This window comes from Glycine soja, chromosome 5, assembly GCF_004193775.1.
Source record: "Glycine soja cultivar W05 chromosome 5, ASM419377v2, whole genome shotgun sequence".
In the NCBI taxonomy this organism is placed as follows: domain Eukaryota; kingdom Viridiplantae; phylum Streptophyta; class Magnoliopsida; order Fabales; family Fabaceae; genus Glycine; species Glycine soja.
In genome coordinates this window covers 13,494,243-13,509,429 of record NC_041006.1, presented here as the reverse complement: position 1 = coordinate 13,509,429, position 15,187 = coordinate 13,494,243, and the positions used below count along the sequence as shown (strand labels likewise).

At 38.5% G+C, this 15,187-nt stretch overlaps 1 pseudogene; it reads left to right on the top strand.

Annotated features, from left to right (window-relative positions):
* Nucleotides 1–287: 287 nt before the first annotated feature.
* LOC114411156 overlaps nt 288–15,187 on the top strand; it is a 198,289-nt pseudogene continuing 183,389 nt past the window's right edge.

Below are 15,187 nucleotides of genomic sequence, written 5' to 3'. Positions count from 1 at the left end.
AAATATGTGAAGAGTCCAATCTAGTTCTCAACTGGGAGAAATCCCATTTCATGGTTCAAGAAGGAATAGTGCTGGGGCATAAAATTTCAGTAAGGGGAATAGAGGCGGACAAGGCAAAGATTGATGCAATTGAGAAACTCCCTCCTCCAATGAATGTCAAAGGAGTGAGAAGCTTCTTAGGACATGCAGGGTTCTATAGGAGATTCATAAAAGATTTCTCAAAAGTCGCCAAACCACTTAGCAATCTGTTGAATAAAGATGTTGCTTTTGTGTTTAATGAAGAGCGTATGGAAGCATTTAATGATCTGAAAACCAGATTAGTGTCTGCTCCAGTAATTACAGCAGCAGATTGGGGACAAGAATTTGAGTTGATGTGTGATGCGAGTGATTATGCCGTTGGTGCAGTGCTTGGACAAAGGAAGGGAAATTTTTTTCATGCTATATATTACGCCAGCAAGGTTCTAAATGATACATAGGTGAACTATGCTACCACAAAAAAAGAAATGCTGGCAATTTTCTATGCACATGAAAAGTTTAGATCTTATTTGGTAGGCTCAAAGGTTATCATCTACATCGATCACGCAACTATCAAATATTTGCTCAACAAGTTTGATTCCAAACCCAGATTAATAAGATGGATCTTGCTGTTGCAAGAATCTGATTTGGTGATTCGGGATAAAAAGGGATCGAAAAATGTTGTAGTTGACCATTTGTCTAGATTGGTGAATGAGGAAGTCACATCGAAAGAAGCTGAAGTTAGAGATGAATTCCCTAATGAATCATTATTCTTGGTGAGTAAGAGACCTTGGTTTGCCAATATGGCAACCTTGAAAGCTGCAGGAATCATCCCAAAAGACTTACTGTGGTGGCAGAGGAAGAAATTCCTACATGATGCACGATTCTATATCTGGGATGATCCGCACTTGTTCAAGATAGGAGCTGACAATCTCTTACAAAGATGTGTGACACAAGAAGAGGCCAAGAGCATATTATGGCATTGCCACAATTCTCCATGTGGCAGCCATTATGGTGGAGATAAGATGGCAACCAAGGTTTTGCAATCTGGATTCTTTTGGCCCACACTTTTCAAAGATGCTCACCAGCATGTGCAACAATGTGATCAATGTCAGAGGATGAGGTGTATATCAAGAAGAAATGAAATGCCTCTACAGAATATTATGGAGGTTGAGGTATTCGATTGCTAGTGGATTGATTTTGTAGGTCCCTTTCCTTCATCTTTTGGCAATGAATATATACTAGTGGCTGTTGACTATGTCTCTAAATGGGTTGAAGCAGTGGCTACCCTGCATAATGATGCTAAGACTGTGGTAAAGTTTCTAAAGAAGAACATTTTCTCAAGATTTGGGGTGCCCATAATCTTGATTAGCGTTGGAGGCACACACTTCTGCAATAATCAGCTGCAGAAAGTGTTGAAGCAATATAATGTGACACACAAAGTAGCCTCACCTTATCACCCCTTGACCAATGGGCAAGTAGAAGTATCAAACATGGAATTGAAAAAGATTCTGGAGAAGACTGTAGCTGCGACTAGAAAGGACTAGTCTATCAAATTAGATTATGCTTTATGGGCATACAGAACAACATTCAAGACCCTGATAGGCTTATCTCCATTTCAGATGGTGTACGAAAAGTCTTGTCACTTACCAGTGGAGATGGAATATAAAGCATACTGGGCCTTGAAGTTTTTGAACTTTGATGAAACTGCATCCAGAGAACAAAAGAGGCTGCAACTTTTGGAGATGGAAGAGATAAGATTAATTGCTTATGAATCTTCAAAGCTATACAAAGACAGGGTAAAAAAAGTATCATGAAAAAAAGATGCTCAAGAAGGACTTTCAACCAGGACAACATGTGTTGCTTTTCAACTCAAGACTTAAATTGTTCCCTAGAAAGCTTAAATCAAAATGGTCTGGACCATTTACCATCAAGAAAGTCCATCCATATGGAACAGTGGAGCTTTGTGATCCTCAATTTAAAGATCCTGACAGGACATGGGTAGTGAACGGATAAAGGTTGATGCAATATCATGGTGGAGCTATGGAAAGATTGAACACTATTCTACACTTCAATCCTAGATAACAGGATAATGCGTCAAGCTAGTGACGTTAAAAGAGCACTTACTAGGAGGCAACCCAACTCTTCTTCCCCTTCTTTCCTTTTTATTGCATTTTATTTGAATTTGTTTTCTTGTACATGTTAGGATATCATTGCTTGTGATTGTGATTAATTATCAGCTTGTTTAGTAATGAACAAGGGGTTTTAAGCTTGTGTGAAGAGATAGACAGAAAAAGACTTAGAAATTTTTTCGCAATTGTCTATATGCTGAGTGCAGACCTCGTGCTAAGTGCTCAGTCTTCACGCGCTAAGCCGAGCTTGCTCACGCTAAGCGCACAGACCCCTGATTGGTTGGCTGAATAGTTTAGCTAAGCGCACATCATTGCGCTAAGCCCAACATCTTCACTGTAATTGAACTTAATCAGTGGGCTTAGCATGGATAATGTGCAAAGTGCCACTTCTTCTTTGGAAAAATTTCGTTGTTGGAGCGCTTGTTCGCAGCCAACAAGTGTACCAGATTGCATAAGTAGTATAAAACGGTAAGAACTGAGTATCGAACTCTTGGGGAACTTGTGTTATCTGGCAAGCTATTTCGGTAAATAGGTGTCTGGTATGAAAAGATGATTATGGTTATGAACAAGTATGTAAACTATCTATGCAAAAAGAAAGAAAATCACGCAAGAGAAATGTTGTGTAAAAGAAAAGTAGAGAACGTGTTGGTCTTCCTAATAGGTTCCTGATGCTAAAATGGATGTTCTCTACCTAACAATGCCCAGGTATTCCTATGTTGTCTCCTGGACTGCAAGACCCCGATTCCTCATGATAGCCTAGCCTAATCCTGATCAAGCCTCGTCCGCAGATTCCTCTTGTAAGACTAAACTCAACCAGGACCACATTAAGACACACATACACAACTAAGTTCTTGTACCCCGATTCCTCGTGACAACACAACAACTTAGCCCCATACTATCAAGGACTTTAGAATTAGACTAGTTTCCACTGTTGAATGACCCTAACAAAGCATGCATCTACGTGATCAAGGTAAAGGCATACTGGAATGAAAAACAGATAGCACAGAGAACACACAAAACATCATTACATAGATAGAAATATATTTACATCAGGTACCTACAAATCCAATAGAGGATTTAGCTTTCTATGGTCTGGAAAGCTCCTTTACAACACAGAGAAGAACAAGATGAAAGATAGAAAAAATACAAGTGGTGAGGATGTCTCCTTCATCTCTAGGATCTCACAACCACTCACAAACTCATCTTAAGTTCTCAGAACGGCTTCCGCTTCGAGCTCTCGTCTCTGCAGATCTTCACACAGCAAAATCTCTCACAACTCTTTGGAACTTGGACCTTTCTCTCTCTAGAACTTCCTAAACATGCAAAAGCTTCAAGCCAAGGCCAGAATCTGGTGCATGCAGAGGCTTCTTCAAGAAAAATGCCAAACCCCCTCAAAAAATCTGATTTCAAGCTTAAATAGGTGGGTTGGTCCGTGCTCGCGTACTTAGCACAAATCTGGATCGCTTAGCGCGCATAAGTGGATTGTGGCTTAGCGCGCTTCTCTCGTTTAGCGAATGAGCTGAAGCGGTGCACTTGATGACTTGGAGCGGTGCGCTCAGCGAACCTGACAACTCATCTTCTTCTGGATTCTTCCTCGCGCTTAGCCACTGAGTGTTGCGCTTAGCGAATGCTCGCTAAGCCAGCAGATTGGCTTAGCGAGAAGGTGAAAACAACACTTTTGCCAATTTGCCTAATTAACCTGAAATTGAGAGAAAATTGATTATTAAACATACAAAATAAAAGTATAAATTATCTATTATCTATATTTAACATAAAGTACTTATAATATTATAAAACAACTATAAATTGGAGAAGTTTGATACAATATACACAAGTTTTATACACAAAAGTTAGTCATTTTCATTGACTAACAACTCCCCCAAATTTACAGTTTTGCTTGTCCTCAAGAAAAAGAGAACAACTCACTTGTCCTCAAGTGGTAAAACATGCAATGTTTATGTACAAAGGTGTATGCATCAAAATTTATTGATTGCATGATGAGAAAGATCAAGCAATGTGTACCTATCACTTGTTTTCACAGAATATGCAGCTATACAAATAGGATAACAAAATGTGAACTATACAGTTAGATGAAGTTAATCGTAAGACAAATATCATGGAAAGTAGCTCAAACCATAGTCTCAAGGCTATTGTTTCACTCAAGCACAAGTGTTTAAGCTATTCATTGATAACAACTAACAGGAGGTTCAATCTTTGCATTTCATCTCATGCCATCAAGTCAGAAACATATAAACAGAATTAGAAGGACTTTCTCAGGCTTGTAGTGAGGTTTGGCTACAAAAATTCATTGGTTTTTCTAGGATTCAAAGGTTTAGGTTCTAAGAGAGCACATATCCTTGACTTATCCCAATGGTCTTGTATTATACCAGTAGCTTTCTCACTATCTTTCCTTTCAAGTTGCTTTTGACCTTATTGTAACAACACAATTTATTCTTTTTTTTTAACATACAACTTATTTGTTGTGTGTGCTGATGCTTAACCTTTTTCTTTTCATTGGAATTGACTTCCCTCCCCCAAATTTAGAGTAAATTTGCCTTGAACCATATGCTCTCCTAGAATCTAAACAAGGTATCAGGAGATATTTATTTATGTTTAGGGTTCAAATTTTTTTACAATATCATTTAGCTCAAAAAGGAAGCAAAGGATGCAATTATCATTTAAGGTAAGTTGTTTGGTCAAAAGAGCTTGTGTATGTACAATCATGGCCTTCATCATGTCCTCATTTATACATTTCTTTCTAAAATTCAGATATTCATGCAAAGATTATCACTCACAACTAGTCATTCACTCACAGTTTAAGGCCACACTCTCACGGGTTTTGGTTCAAGCTTTTCTTTCACAATGAATCTGTCTACTGACTAACAATTCTACAGTGAGTTCACACTCATGTTCTTTCTTTGTTCAACATGCATATTCGTTCAAATTCATGAAAAGAAACACAAATCTCATCTTCAGCATGCATTCAATTTAAAAAAGGCATACATCCATTTTTCATAATAAATAAACTATTTTACTGGAACACCAATAGAAGTTAAGTTAAACTGTTCCAGATGCATCAAAATGAGCAACTACACTACTCATGCACAAAACTAACAAGAAGAAAATAATGTACTAAAACCATAATTATACTAATAGATCAAAAAGCACAAAAAGAAGCATAAACTCTTCAGAAATATCCACATTCTTGTCAAGATGAACCACAACTTTCTCAATTGTCCATCCAGTCAGAAAAGTCTGAACCATCCTCTAGGTAATAGGCTGGCGAGTTAGGAGGAGTAGCAACTTCAACATCTGAGTCATCAGGAATGAGTATCAAAGGTGGTGCCGGTGGAGCTGGTGGAGGAGATAGTATTTCAACCTCTGGAGAAGCAGGTGGGTCTACTGCTGCAGGTTGTGACTCAGCTGGTGCAGGCTCTGTCCTTGTTTGTATAGGCGAACCATGTTGCGCTAAGTGCGTTCATCCCTGCTAATGAACAATATGATGAACCCGCTAAGCGCATCTGGGCACTAAGCGGGCCTAGTGTTTCAGATATTAAGATTTTTTGAGGTTTTTGTTTAGCGTTAAGCCTGACCTGTTAGGCTAACCCCATTATGCTTCTGTTAGTTTGTCCTTGAATAAGGCTAAGCGCAGCCTGCTGCGCTAAGCCATAGTTATGTTTCATGGAGGTTGAGCTAAGCACACCCTGCTGCGCTAAGCTCAACTCTCTTACTGTTTTCAGCCTTTGTAGTTAGGCTAAGCGTGCCTTGTGCGCTAAGCCTAAGTGTCATTTTGGTGAGGCTGAGCTAAGTGTGCCATGCTGCGCTTAGCCCACACTCTCTTCAATTTTGAAAATTGTAGACTTAGGCTAAGCCCAGCATGTTGCGCTAAGCGTAATCTGCAGAAAAATACTTTCTGTGTCTTTAGGCTAAGCGCGAGTCTGCTGCACTTAGCCCATGAGTAAACTTTTATAAGGCACGCCAAACCCAGCCTGCTGCGCTAATCGCCCAGTCAAAATTTCAGTTTTATTTTTTGTTTTGTTGAGAATAAGGCTTGTTTAATCTTGTGTTTTGTTCTAATTATTTTGCAGATGGCATCTAAGAAAAGGAAGGCTCCTTCTACACCTTCCCAAGTCAGATATGGTCGGTCTAGGTTCACCTCTCAAGAAGCTTGGGAGAGGTATACTGATATAATAGTACCAGGAAGCTGTTACTAGAACGAAATGTGGTAATCTACCACACAAAGTTCGATGAGTTTAAAAAGGAATTAATGAGAAGACACTGGGACGAAGAGCTCACAAGCTTTGATGAAGGCAGTGTCGATGTTGCCATAGTAAATGATGCAATCCTACCCCCCAAGGGTATTGGATAGAAGACTCCTAGAGGATTAGGCTAGAGCTGCTAAAGAAGGCCTTGGGGTTCTCATGAACCTAAGGGTTGATTTTTTGAGCCCATGGGCCAAGGTTGGGTCCACTCTTCTTTGTAAATATTAGAATAGGTTTTCTTCTTCTTTTGGGCCTTGTATTTTGGCCATTCTAGTAGTATAGGGTTTTAGCCATGTATTTCAGGGCATTTTGAGTAGTCTTTGTAGTAGGGACTTTTTTTGTATTTTCATGTATTTTGTCATAGGGGTGAGCTTAGCTATTATAGGGGGTGTGTAGCTAAGCTCTACGTTATCATCTCAAGGAGGTGAGCTTAGCTATTAGAGAGGTGTGTGTAGCTAAGCTCTAGCTTCTCTAGGAAGCTTCTCAAGGAAGCTTCTCAAGGAGGTGAGCTTAGTATTAGAGGGGTGTGTGTAGCTAAGCTCTAGCTTCTCAAGGATGTTTTCTCAAAGAAGCTTCTCAAGGAATTTTTCTCAAGAAAGCTTCTCAAGGAAGCTACCTAGTCTATAAATAGAAGCATGTGTAACACTTGTTGTAACTTTGATGAATGAAAGTCTTATGAGACACACTTCAAAGTTCTACTTCTCCCCCTCTTTTAGTACTTCAATTTTGTGCTCCTCCCTTCTCTCTTTTTTTTCCTCCATTAAAGCATCCTCTTCAAGCTTCTTATCCAAGGCACATTCTTGGTGGTGAAGCTCCTTCTTCCATGGCTTATTCCCTAGTGGATGATGCCTCCCCTCTCCTCTTCTCCTGTGCCTTCCGCTGCATCTCCATGGTGGAAAATCACCATTGAAGGACCTTATTGAAGCTCAAAGTTCCATTAAGTGGTAATCAGAGCACAAGAGCTTCAAGTAGGTTCTCCTTAAACCTCCATTAATTTTTTGCTTTACCTTCTCTTCCATTGTTGCTTCTTCATTTTTCTCCATGTATCTCCTCACATGTCTTGTGCTAAAATTTTTTAACATGATTCTTTAGAGTTTCCACCAATTAAACTTGCTATAGAAGCTAGATTTGATTTTCTATGGTTCAAATTTCTTGTTCTTGTTCTTGAACCATGAATTGTGTTGAGTTTAGGTTCCTTTGAGTTTTGTCTTGTTATTTTTTGTGGCTGAAACCTAAACCATAAAATTCTTACAAAAACATTAAAGTAGAAGAAAACCTCAAAAATCTAGAGTGACTTGTTCACCTATTGTAGTTTTGTCATAGAAGTCATGTCTAGTCATGAAATTTGTCACATAAGATTTCTTATGTTGTGCTGAATTTTATTTTTCTTGTTTCTTTGTCTAACTCATTTGTTCATGAGTGTATGAAATTCTTTTAGCCTATTATTTGATTTGAGTCAAATCTTGCATGTTAATTAGTCCTTAACATGTTCATCCAAAATTCTTAGAAAGTGTTTGATTGTGAACCTTTTCTTGAACTTTTACGTTTCCTTATGATTCTGTCTATTGTGAATTTGAGTTTTGGTGAATGAATTGCTGGCTGAAATTTTGATCCTAAGTGAATATTGAACTCCTAAAACTGTGGTAAACAAGCATAGTGAGTTCAACATACATAGGAAGGTTGAAAGTAAGCCCAAGGCAATCAATATTCCATGCTAAAAAAAAATTTGAAGTCTAAAATCGCTGGTGCTGGCAGCTTGGACATACGAACTTGTAAAACTTACTGATAATTGGTCAATGCGAATTTTGAGCTGAAATGTTTACTGAATTTTCTAGATATCTGGAAAAAAGTTATAAAAAAAGAACCAAGTGATTTGGATAAAATGAAAAAAAAAGAAAAATCACACAAGTTCGAAGAAAAATCAGTATCCAGAAAAAAAAAGGTGAAAGGGAAGTGTGCTTGTTGTTTTGGCTCAAAATTTATTCTATAGTTGGTGCCTATTTTATACCAATCTTAGTTCCGAAATTTCAATTGAAAATTAGTGTGAAAACAAGTGCCAAAGCTAGAGGTTTGTTGAGTCTTTTTTTAGTTTTTTTCCTGTACTCTAGAGCCATTTTAAGTTTCTCTTTGAGTCCTAGCTTGCTTCTATGTCCTTTTCATTGCTTTAATTGTTGAATAATCCTTGAAAAATTGTCTTGTTAAAACTCCATTGGTTTAACTTTCATTTCATTTTTTTGGTCTTTGGTTATTGCTTGTCTCTTTGTTTGCTTGTTTGTGAGTTGCCATATAGGGAATTGGAAAGGAGAATTGGTGCCATCCCTTGAATAATTTGAGTCAAGAAGCAAAGGGCCAACCACCTTAAGAGCTATTGGACTAAGAAGCACTCCAAATTGAGTGAATCTCCAAAGAGAGAACGACCACCAAAATTTGAGGACCTTTTTGTAATTTTGTAATTGACAATTTAGTTACTTTCATTGCTTTCAAATTTTGTAACAAAAAGGCCTTTCATTGGAAGTAAGTTGGGAGCCTCCAATAGGTCACCCTACTTCCCTTTGTGTGTAATAATTTTAGGCAATTTTCCCTTAGGATTGTGAGTGTTTTGTTGGGAACCTTAAATGTGGTCATCCAAAAACTCTTAGGATTTGCCTAGTTTACATTTCTTGCTTGCTTTCATAGCTTATTTCCTTTACCTTCCATTGTCAAATTGCCTAGATAGTTTACCTTTTACCAATTAGTTTTTTAACTTATCTTTCACACCTCTTTTTAGTGTTTATTTAGGCTATTTTCAACCATAGTTTCTTTTACCTTTTATTTTCAAACCCCCAAAAGAACCACAACTTAGGAACCAACATGAGTCATCATCCATCTAGTGTTAATGGCGAGGGTACTAGTCATAAAGACCCTTTATCTAGAATCTTAGATGTGTTAAGTTCCCTCAAGTTATGGAAACAAAAACAAGAGGGAAAAGAAAAAGGAAAAAAAAGATTGGCAGAAATAAGTCAAGATGAAAGAAAGAAAATAAGAGAGGAAGAAAGAAGAAAAATAATGAAAGAAATGAAAAGAGAAAAACATGCCTCCTATAGTAGTCATAACTCTTGCAAGAGCCTAAGTGAAGAACTTCGTGACTATTACGAAGGAAGGCATAGGTCACATCTTCGACCTCACTCCCATAGGAGAGAAAAGGAAAGAAAGCCTCAAGAGGCTAACATTAACCTCTCATACTTCCATGGGAAGGACAATGTAGAGGCTAACTTAGATTGGGAAATAAGGGTAGAGCAACAACTTAAAAAGAAGTCTACTTCAAAATCTTATGGCTCTCACTCTTATCCAAAGAAAGACCAAGTCAAGGCATCTTAGGGGCGACACCTTCTAATCCCAAAGATGATAAGGGGAAGACAATAGAAAAGCAAGCCCCTAAGGCAAGTATGCAAGAGAAGACTAGCTCTATAAAGTTCTTTAAATGTCTTGGAAGAGGACACATTACTTCTCAATGCCCCACCACAAAAACTATGATTATGAGGGGTCAAGACATTTATAGTAGCCAAGATGAGGCTACTACTTCACCTTCCTCTAGTGAAAGTGAAGAAGCAAAAAACGAAGAATCTAGTGAAGAAATCTACCCCCAAGAAGAAGGACAACCATTAGTGGTTAAAGAGAAGTGTAAGGAGGTAAGTGTCTCCTCCAGGAGGTTAGCTAAGAAGGAAACTCATTTTACAATTGTCATACCCTAATTTCGTCCGGGAACCATTGTTTGTTGGCATGCGACTTTCGCTTGACCACCTCAAAATGTTTAACACCCATCGTTATAGAATACGTAAAGTTCCGAGATGTTTTGGGAAGAAATTGGTCAAAAACACGAAAATGGGAATGTATTTAACAAAGTGGGGTGTCTGTAAATAAACTGTTACACTCTAATTTCATCCGAGCACCATTGTTGATCGCTTTGGAAGGCTTAACACTCATCGCGGTGGAATCCGTAAAGTTTCGTGAGATTTCGAAAAGAAAACAGCCAAAAACACACAAACAGGGGGTGAACTTATCAAGATAGGGATGAAAATAGCAATTCAAATCTAGGCCCTTTCGCAAAATTTTGGAAGTTGGGTTTCTTAAGGAGGAAGCAACTGCGCGGCAGGCTCCTCCACATTGTTGAAAAATGGTTTCCGGGGCTTTCGTAATGCTTCCGTAAAATTTCTGCAAACCTTGGGTAAGCATATTTCACTTAACATTGGTGAAAGGGAGGAGAAAAAAAGATGAAAATAAAATCCAAAACACTTCCATAACTTTTCCGTAAAGTATGAAAAAGGGGGTGAACTTAGTAATTGGGGTGCGCTTAGAAATGTTCCTCAAGAAGCCTCTGGACGACAAACACCTCCCTTTTTCCTATAAATAGGGAGGGGGGTTGTTTCAAAATATTCCAGGCCCCTTGGTTATGCATTTCGGCTGGTTTGGGTGAAAAAATGTGTTTCTGAAGAAAATTCAAGCCGAGGTGCTTCCGTAACACTTCATTAAGCGATTCTATGGAAATTCTTCATCGTTCTTCGTTCGTTTTCCAGTCTTCAACCGGTAAGTTCCCGAAATCGAATCTTTCAATTCATTCTATGCACCTTTAGTGGTCCCTACTTGTTTTGTGTACTTTCACTTTAATTTCGCTTACTTTCAATTTTCTTTTCTTCCGCTTTAATGAGCTTTTAACCATTTTTAAAGCCGTTTTCTCACCTAATAAATGATAAAATGAATTTCAACCGATCATTTGTGTTGTAATCTCATTTAATCACTGTTAAAACAAAAATCTAACCGATCGTTCACGTTGTAACCTCGGTTAAACCAAAAAAAGCAAAATAATAATAAAATAATCAAAATATCTTTGAATAAAATAATAAAAAAAATCAATCGGACGTTTTTTTTGAAAGTTTCCTTGAATTAATTGACTAATAACCAAAGTGAAAGGGCTAAAATCAACTCACAAATCAAGCTTTTTCCGCAAAAATCACTAAAGACCGTCTTAAGGTCCAACGCCTTAAACGGTCCTCTTTGCTTTTATCGGTTAACATGGACCATTCAAAAGCATAAAACCAACATGTAACTTTACCGCTTTTGCAAGAACTACGTAAGTCTGATTTCCTCATCGCAATTGAGGATACGTAGGAGCCAAAGCCCCGCTTTTGTCGACCACCCCAAGAGATCGTTAATGGTCCAACGCCTTAACGTTTCTCTCCTTTCTAAAACAAAGAGATCGTTAATGGTCCAACGCCTTAACGTTTCTCTCCTTTCAAAAACCAAGAGATCGTTAATGGTCCAACGCCTTAACATTTCTCTCCTTTCAAAAACCAAGAGATCGTTAATGGTCCAACGCTTTAACGTTTCTCTCCTTTCAAAACCAAGAGATCGTTAATGGTCCAACGCCTTAACGTTTCTCTCATTTCCAAAAATCAAAAGATCGTTTAATGGTCCAACGCCTTAAACGAATTTTGTTCAGTTAAAATCGATCTTGCGGAAAAAGATCAAAACAACTTAACCAACGTTAAGTTCTAAAAGAACTATGTAGGTCTGATTTCCTCATCGCAATTGAGGATACGTAGGAGCGAGGGAAATACCCTTGTCGACCACAAAAAAATAAAAAATACAAAAAACATAAAAAGCAAAAAACACAAAAAGACATAAAAAAAAGGAAAATAAAACATTTTGAAGTCATATTTGCACACTTGATTAAAGGCTGTTGTCCCTTGTGACAGACGCGTGGGGTGCTAATACCTTCCTCGTGCGTAAAAAAAACTCCTGAACCTTTCACGATTAAAGTTCGTAGACCACACCTTTCCGGTTTTTCCGACGTTTTCCTCAAATAAACGTTGGTGGCGACTCTGCGCATTTTCCTTTCTTGGAAGACGCACCCGTGAGCCTCGCGTTGCCTTCCCGCCGAAGGGTAGGTTGTTTTTAGAGAGTTAGGCCTTCTAATCTCGTGCAATATCATGACTTCCCCTTTTGTCGATTTCCTTTTATTTCTTGTATATAACTCTTTGATGCTTTTCGTGTGTTTCTGAAATGTAAGCATGAGATAGATATTTATTCATTTGATGCACACAAACACCAACACTATTTGTACACACGGTGAGTTGAAAAGGGGTCCTATACCCGGGTCCGTGGGAACATAAGGAGTGGAGGTGAATCTGTGGTCATGCTGGGTCTCCGACTTGCTTGATAACAGTGAACCTTCATCTAGAGTTTTTCTCTTTGATAACATATTGTTGCTGGTAGTCCCTACTGCTGCAATATGTTTTTTCGAAGGGGATGATACCTCTAGAAACCATCAAGAGAGATTTGACCACCTTGGGAATTATCACTAAAAGCCTTTTAGTTCCTTCCACTTAGGTCCCTAAAATAGGGGCACGAAGTGAACACGCTGCGTGCCTTTTAAACACTGCCATGCATATAACCTAAATGTCATGTACGCCTTTGTTGTATGATTATTTGAGGATATTGCCATGCTGTGCACATCCCCGTGTTGTGCTTTTGTGCATCTGCATCATGTCATCACGCACGTGCTGTATGTTGGTCTTGTCTTTTGTCACGGTAAGCCAGAAGGCCTATATCACCCTCTTAACTGCACAAATGGGGCACTGCACCCCCAAATGTGCGAGTAAGAATAGATGATTTTTTGGGATCTCATGTCTGTAAATGCATTCATATCATGCATCGCATAAGCATCTATTCATGGCATCGTAATGGACATATCGTTCCTACATTTGTCACTTATCATTTCACGCATTTCATTTTGCATAAGTCATTTCATCCCCATGCATCTGAATCTTACATGCTTTTTGCATACCTTTTATTTTCATGTTTACTCATGCATGATCCTTGCATTTTCCTCTGCGAAACAAAAACAAAAAAAGGAAGCATGAAAGTTCATACTGCATTCTTAGTTGCATGTTGTCATACCCTAATTTCGTCCGGGGACCATCTGTTTGATGGGATGCGACCTTCGCTTGGCCACTTCGAGATACTTGACACCCATCATTAGGCAATATGTGAAGTTCTGCAACATGTCGGGAGTCGAAAGGAAGCGTTAATGCGCAATCCGTAAAGTTCTGTAACATTCCAGAAGCCAAAGAGGGAACAATTGCGTAATCCGTAAGGTTTCGTAACATTATGGAAAGAAAACAAGTATCTTTACGTAATTTGTAAAGTTCCGTAACGTTACGGAAAAAGAATCAGCAAAAAAGAGCAGAGGGGGTGTATTTAATAAATAGGGGTGTGCAAATAGCAAGCAGGCCCACTTGGGCCTTCCAGGATGTTCCAACAGAAGGGGGTGCCTTCTGGTGGAAGCAACCTAGCTCGCCTGGGCGAGCTGGGCGGCAACCACCTCCCTTTTTTCCCCTATAAATAGGGGAAGGAGGGCAGAACAAATTCGTTCAACCCTCCTGGTATCTGAGAATCACTTAAAATTTTTGAGAAAAATTGTTTCCGTGAAGAAAATCCAAGCCAAGGCGCTTCCATAACGCTTCCGAGACGTTTCTGTGGACGATTTCGTGAAGATTTTCCACCGTTCTTCATCGTTCTTTGTTCGTTCTTCGTCGTTCTTTGGTCTTCAACCGGTAAGTTCCCAAAATCGAACCTTTCAATTCATTCTATGTACCCGTAGTGGTCCCCACTTGTTTCGCGTGCTTTTATTTTTATTTCATTTACTTTCTGTACCCCCTTTTCACGTGCTTTAATCATTTATTCAAGTCATTTTCTCGCCTAATCAAAAATAAAATAAATTTCCCCCGATCATTTGAATTGTGACATCTTTTAATTTCTGTTAAAATAAAATCCGACCGATCTTTCACGCCGTAACCAAGTTTAAAACCAAAAAGAGGCAAAATAATAATATAATAATCAAAAAAATAATCGGACATTTTTTCCTTGGAATTTTCTTTCTTAATCGAATTGACTAATAACCAAAATGAAACTAAGGCTACAATCAATTCATAAATCATGCTTTTGTCATCACCTAAAAACCATTTTTAAAGGTCCAACGCCTTGAAATGGTCCTTTTCGCTTTTATTGGTTAAACGTGGATTTTTAAAAGCCTAAAATCAACAAATAGCTTTGTCACCTCTTTCAAAAAACCAAGAGATCATTAATGGTCCAATGCCTTAAATGACCTTTTATTCAATCAAAAATATATCTTGCAAAAAAGAATAAAAAACTTAACCAACGTTCAGTTCTCAAAGAACTACGTAGGTCAGATTTCCTTATCACAATTGAGGAATACGTAGGAGCAAGGGAAACACCCTTGTCGACCCCAAAAAGATAAAAAATATAAAAGGCATAAAAAGACACAAAAAGCATAAAAAAGGGAAGATAAAACAAATTGAAGTCATATTTGGACACTTGATAAAAGGCCGCCGTCCCTTGTGACGGATGCGTGGGGTGCTAATACCTTCCCCGTGCGTAAATACAACTCCCGAACCTTTCACACTTAAAGTTCGTAGACTACCCCTTTTCCGGTTTCTCCGACGTTTTCGTCGAATAAACTTTGGTGGTGACTCCGCGCGTTTTCCTTTCTTGGAAGATGCACCCATGAGCCCCACATCACCCTCCCGCCGAAGGGTAGGTTGCGACAATTGGCGACTCCACTGGGGACCTTTGTTAGAGAGTTAGGCCAATCAATCAATGTGCTTTCCTTACCATGACTTCCCTTTTGTTCTTTTTCTTTGTCTTTTTTTTATGTTCTTGTATATATAAACTCTCTTGATGCTTTTAGTGTGTTTTAAAATGTATGCATGAGGTAAACAT